This window comes from Manis pentadactyla, chromosome 8 (genome assembly GCF_030020395.1).
Source record: "Manis pentadactyla isolate mManPen7 chromosome 8, mManPen7.hap1, whole genome shotgun sequence".
In the NCBI taxonomy this organism is placed as follows: domain Eukaryota; kingdom Metazoa; phylum Chordata; class Mammalia; order Pholidota; family Manidae; genus Manis; species Manis pentadactyla.
Window position 1 is genome coordinate 78,675,753 of NC_080026.1, and position 6,489 is coordinate 78,682,241.

The 6,489-nt window shown below is 31.9% G+C and overlaps 1 pseudogene; it reads left to right on the forward strand.

Annotated features, from left to right (window-relative positions):
• Positions 1-1,528: 1,528 nt before the first annotated feature.
• Positions 1,529-2,033, forward strand: LOC130684474 (40S ribosomal protein S14-like; annotated as a pseudogene).
• Positions 2,034-6,489: the final 4,456 nt, after the last annotated feature.

Genomic DNA, 6,489 nt, shown 5'->3' on the forward strand with positions numbered 1-6,489 from the left:
CTATTTTTATAGGGAAAAGTCATATATACATATATATATATACACACAAACATATTTTGGGGAGAATTAGTGTGGAATCAAAAGACAATGAGTTTTACAGATAAGCTGATCTAGGCTTTAAAGTCATTTCCATATTAAGATGTGTATACTTTGGCAAAATTCTCAACTGTTTGAATTTATTTCATCATCTATAAATTCAGCTAACAACTGGTATGATATTTAAATTACTATGCATGTGTGTCTAATGAGTGTGTATTGCAGTTAACATTTTACTTCCTATTTCTAGCAGTGTTCAATATGTATTTGTTGAGTTGAATCTCATGATGTCAGCTGGGTATTTTGACTCAATATAACAGGAGTAATAATACCCAACAGTCATTGATTATGTTTTTCTCTTTTACCACCTCTCTTCCCTTCAGATGGGATTCAATTCTCTTGAATGATGGAATGGGGAGAGATATCAATCCAAGTATTGTTTGGATTGAGCAGAGATAATAATCCAAGCCTCAAGTGTTGTTTGAACACAAGATAATTTATAGGGAGCATCAGGAGTGCAAGCTTCTGTTTTTTCTGCTATCCCTAATTATTTACTCCTAAAAATTAGATTAGTATCCCCAGTAATAAAGATGTGCATATAAAACAATGTCATTTTGTATTTTTCCAATGCAATTCATTGATGTATTTGGCAATGCTTCATTGAGAAGGAGGTAAACAGAAATTTAACCTGAAGACCTCAGAAGTTTCACAAATATTCACTGTTTATGCTCAACCAGGCAGTGCACAGACAATATGATATTTTTTGGGCATTATTTAAAATGTTTTTCTCTTAAATGACTTAATAGTGAATCACCATTTCTTAATGACAAATTGGACAAATGGTGTACTTCAGAGGGATTTCATAGAATTAGCACTAGTACACTTAAAGGATAGCCCATAACAATAATTAACCTGTCAACAAGAAATTAATTTTTGGCTAGAGATTGTATCACTCAATAATTTTAAGGCATCTCCTAAGATAAAACATGATCCTATAGTAATTTGTTATTTAAACAGAAAAGTAGAGTAGATTTAATGTGGCAGATGATGATAACCTCTGGTGAAATATTCAACCAATTTGGCAAGATTGTATGGAATTCCATATGACCTGCTTTGCCCAGATACAACTATTAACCATGCATTGAAAATAACTGAAATAAAATTGTAATCTGATGTTATACAGAAATATATATTCAGTTAATTTCCCTAATGGAGATGGTTTCTTAATTTTAAAAAGATGTATTTGTCATTTTTTTTTTCAAAGGACAACTGAGAAAGTTATTTTGCAAGTTTTATATGTGGAGTAAGTATAGTTTAACTACCAATTTACATGTGACATCTACTTCTAGGAACTTAAATATACAAATTCTTAAAATGGGACCTAAACTCTTCAATATCTTTCAAGAATGGCTTAATATAACACCTAAGAAAATACATGCATACCTCATATACTAAAAACCAGCAATTAGTATCCAATGGTAAAGAATGGAAATGATAAACAGAAATGGCATCTCAAAAGGGAAAGGAAAAGAAGAAAGGAGAGGTCATCAATCTGGGACCTAAGGTTGCTAAAATAATGTATTTGATGTCTGCCACATTTTTGAAAACTTCAGTGACATTTTTGTCCATGTGACTTGTCTCTCTGGCAAGGAAATCATCTGCTATGTGACTAATAGGATGACAGTTAAGGCAGAGCAAAATGAATCATCACAATACACCAATATAATGACCACCCAGGATGTGGCTCAGAGGTGCGAGGAGCTAGGCCTCACTTCCCTACATATCAGACTCCAGAGCAGAGTAGAAAATAGGACCAAGACCCCTGGGCTAGGGCGCACACAGCCCTCAGATCCCATGCCCATTCAGGAATGAAAAGGCAGATTGAGGATGTCATCTCCATCCTCTCTAACAGCACCTACAAGAAGGAAGTGAACATCTGTGAACAGGACTCTTCAGATTATTGTTTTCTGTTACTAAATTTTATTTGCGTAAGCTGAAATGAAAACAAAAACCACAATGTCAACATATATCTGGTCTCATATAAACAGCTAAAGACTTCGCTGGGTGGAAAAAGACATTGGATAAATTGAAATTAAATACACTTGTCTTAGCACATGTTTGAAAGTCAACTAATATTTTATTAAACTAGACAAATACACATAGAACTACAAGCACACCCCATCCTGAACATAATCTACTCACATGAATAAACCACAGAATAAATAAAAGGCTAGCTTTAGTACATTCAAGTGGCATACTCTTAGAAAATTCTTACATACAAAAGAAGCTTGTCAGAGGTACTGATAATCCGGAAAAATGAATATTGCACACTTGCAACAATAATAAATGGGAATTTTTCATAAAATATTTTTGGATAATTGTTTCTCTTTAACTTCATTGTGTATACGTTTATAGATTTGCCTAGTATTTTGTATTTTGTTCTTTTGTAATTTCTAACACAGAACCTGACTGAGTCAAAAAAGTACTTTTAATTTTTTTTAAGTGTGGAAATTGGAAATAATAGCTTTGTTATGTTATGTTTTCAGAAACAAATTACTGGTCTTTACTGCATATGAGAGCCATAGAAATATAATATTACTTTTCTAGTATTTATTTTAATGAGCAAATAATGTTCTTTGTAAGGAATTATACAAATAAATTTGTGGGCTCTTACATTTACATAAAGTTGTGTTTTCATTCATTAATTGCAGAACTAGTGCTTGAAATAAAGATGCAAAGAACAATGGCTCTCTTAGTAAAGGAGAAGCATAGATTGTCCTCAAAAACAATAGTTTTACAAACAAACAAACAAAACTGAAATAGACTCATAAGCATAAAGAACAGACTGGTGGTTACCAAAACATGGCACCAAGGTTACCATACTGGTGGGGTGGGATGGGTGAAACAGGTGAAGGGAAAAAAATAAATGAAAATGTTTGGTATCTTGATCAGGGCAATGGTTACTTGAGTGTATACACATGTCAAAATTCATTAAGCAGTACACTAAAATTTATGCATTTTGTGGTACATAACCTCAATTTAAGAAAAACAATTGTTTTAAATGAAGTATTTAAATTTATTTATTCTACTTTCTTCTCCTTAACTAGAGGAACCAGAGTAGTGAAGCTTTTAGGAACTATACAAAGATAGCTTTCAAGATTTTTCTCTGAAAATAATCATCATCCTTTCCAGGGAGACACATCTTATATTCTAGTTCAAAGTCCATTGTACCACATGAGGGTATTTATTTTATGTGAAGTTCCCAAGTCCTAATACAGACCTAGCAAATCAGACACATGATACTGGGACAGGACCATCTATATTGTACACTGTGCCCAAATGATTTTCTTGCTTGCAAAAGACGACAATAGTTATTGAATTCTTAAATTCCAAACACAGTCCATCCTTTGTCTCCTTTTATCCTGAAAACCCACATATTATTATATCTCTATTATTTATCAGCAGTAAGATATTCAGAGAGGTTAAATAGCCTGCTCAGGACAGTAGGAACTGCGAGAAATATATAAGTATTCTAAAATCATGTTTGCACAGCCATGGAAATAATTTAATCAAACAATGTTAGTAGTAGGAATTTTTATCTTGGATAAACAGACATTTGATTTAATCAACAGATTAACTTTCCTCTGACAAAGCTAATCATACATCCTCATGCAGATTCTGTCATCTTCAAATCAACATGATTTTTAAAATGGCTGAACACCTGATGATTTTGTAAATAGCAAATAATACGTAAATATAACTGCCAAGACAAATTAAGACAACAAGCAGTGGAATAAAGTTTAAATACTGAACTTTCATACCCTAAGAAATTACTTTATGAAATGAATTCAGAAGCAGTAAAGTCACTCACTATGACATCTTTTCAGTATCGTGTAAAATACAAACTGAATAAAATAATTCTGTGGAGTTGCCAGGGCCTAATAACAAGTTTCTTGGTGATTTCTGCAAATCTTATACACACAAGTAGCAAAATGCTTAGATAAATATGAGAAGCAAAAGAAAGCACAGATATGTTCAATGCTATACACACTACCTTGGGTTACATAACAAGAAAGGGAGTTGCTATTTGACTTGAACAAGTTAAAAATCACAGGTATATTCACACTCATTGAATCATCCCCTACTACACTGGGGACATTCTACTGCAAACATAGTAAAGTTTCAGTGCTTAGGTGTCAGAAAATGCATTCTATTCTGTTGAATATATTTGAACAAAATCAGTAGTACTGAAAATTTAACCACATACAAAAATGCTGACATTATAAAATTTTCAATATATTAAGTACTGCTACTAAGCAGCAAAAGCATACATCTATACATAAATTTTTTTAAAAAGATGGATCTAAATTGTCCTCAATAGACTCCTCAGGTTTTCTTAAATTTTTCTAATTTAACAAAACAATATTGTTTTCCAGACCTTTCTATCTTTGCAAATGATAGGTTTTTATTCAACGGTCTTTTAATCTATTCAGATTAGATGTCAGATCCATTGACAATTAAACACCTGTGCTAAAAAACTTTATCTGATTCAATGTAAAAATATCAGATTGGCCACACATACTCATTAAAACTAATGAAAACTCCATAGTTAATTTCCTATGTGCCAGTATACATATTGTTCCCTAGTGTTCAATATCCCTTAAAATTTCTCATTTCTTACCTGTTGTGCCAACTGCTAATAAGTGGATTATGCCATCTGCTTCACACACATACTTACTTAAGGAAGAAAGAAAAGTAGTGTCTCATATAGGGGATTCAACTATAATATATACTAGAAATACATACAAAACTGATTTAATGTCCTTGTCTGCTGTTACTTTTTGCAGTAATTAATATTAACAGAAGACAATCCTTAAGTAATTTTAATTCCTTCCAGAAAACTCCTATAGACATTTAAATTCCTGAGTTTTAAATTTTCTTTCAGAAAAAGATGAAAAGTATGTCACAGAAAAGGCACAATTTGGGTAAGAGAATGAATAAATATACTCCTGCTAAAAATGAAAATATTTTCCAAGTCGGAATATTCACTTTTATTTTTATGAAGGATTTGTTTTGTGATTGATTTGGTTACATCTTTGTCTTTCAAAGTAGAAAAGCTTCAAGATCAGAATATCATCTCCTAGGATTATTATTGCCCCTTTATTATTTGTCATAGGGTCAGGTACAGAGTAGGCATTCTAATTTTTTTTTCAAATTTCCTGTTATCATACTAAAATAATAATGTTTTACATTAAATATATATTGTGAAAGAATGATGATTCTTGATAGCACTTGGTAGGACTGGATATTACCTGAAAGACCAAAGTTCTCCTTGGACAACAAACAAACTTGAAGACATCAGAGTTTCAGAAACGGCAATGTTAAAAGGAGAAAAGCAAGCAGCTTTTAAATGAACACTGAAAATACAAAGCTGACCTGGAAGGTGTTAATCCATCGTAGGCACTGGCTAGAGGCTTAGAATTAGAGTTGATTTGTCTATCAGATCATTTAATGAACTGGGAAAATTAAGCTGCACTGGAAAGTTAGAGTTAAGGCAAAGACTGAAAAACAAAATAGCATGCTTGAAAGCCTCAAGGCAATTAGGTTTAGGAAGCCTCACTAGAGATGCGTCTGTAGAACATCAAACAAGATTTAAGGTCCGAGAGGGAGGGATAAACTGAGACAGGATTTGCACCACTTTTCTCTCTGGTCACTGACCAATTGGAACATATCGAAATGACATGCTGTCTTACTGCAGTGTGCTCTGCCATTATATGATGAAAATAATATCTCACACATTTTTAGCTGCTTATTGTCTATTTGTATGAAACATTAGTTTTTATAAAGTGTCAGTTCAAGTTTTTACCTGCTGTTAATCTAACGACTTTTAGAGAGAGTGAGAAATACAACAAAACTAAACAAATGTATGACAAAGATTATAAAAGTCATGAATTATAGAACAATATTTCTCATGAATACAAATGGAAAATCCTATCCAATATGAAGTAAAAAAATTGATTCCACTGACATAAAAAGGTAATGAATCATAACCAAGGGTGTTTTACTGTACAAGTGGTTTAACATTAGAAAATTAATCTTTGTGACTCAACATGTTAATAAAAAGAAGAAAACTTAATTAACCATCTAGATAGATTCCAAAAATGCATCTGACAAAATTATAAATCGACAAACTAAAAATAATAATACATTGTTAATATGATAAAATTATCTATGTACATCTATAAAAACCCATAGTAACTGGTGAAATAGTGAAACAATTCCTCCTGAGAATTGGAACAAACATGGATGCCCATCAAGATTTCAAAGAAAAAATAAACACTTAAAGAGGACACTATAACAGCATTTAAACTGTCACATTTTTAGGAATAAATCTAATAAAGACACCCTTTGTCTCAATACATGAAATATAAAAAAGCATACATTTAAAGAAGT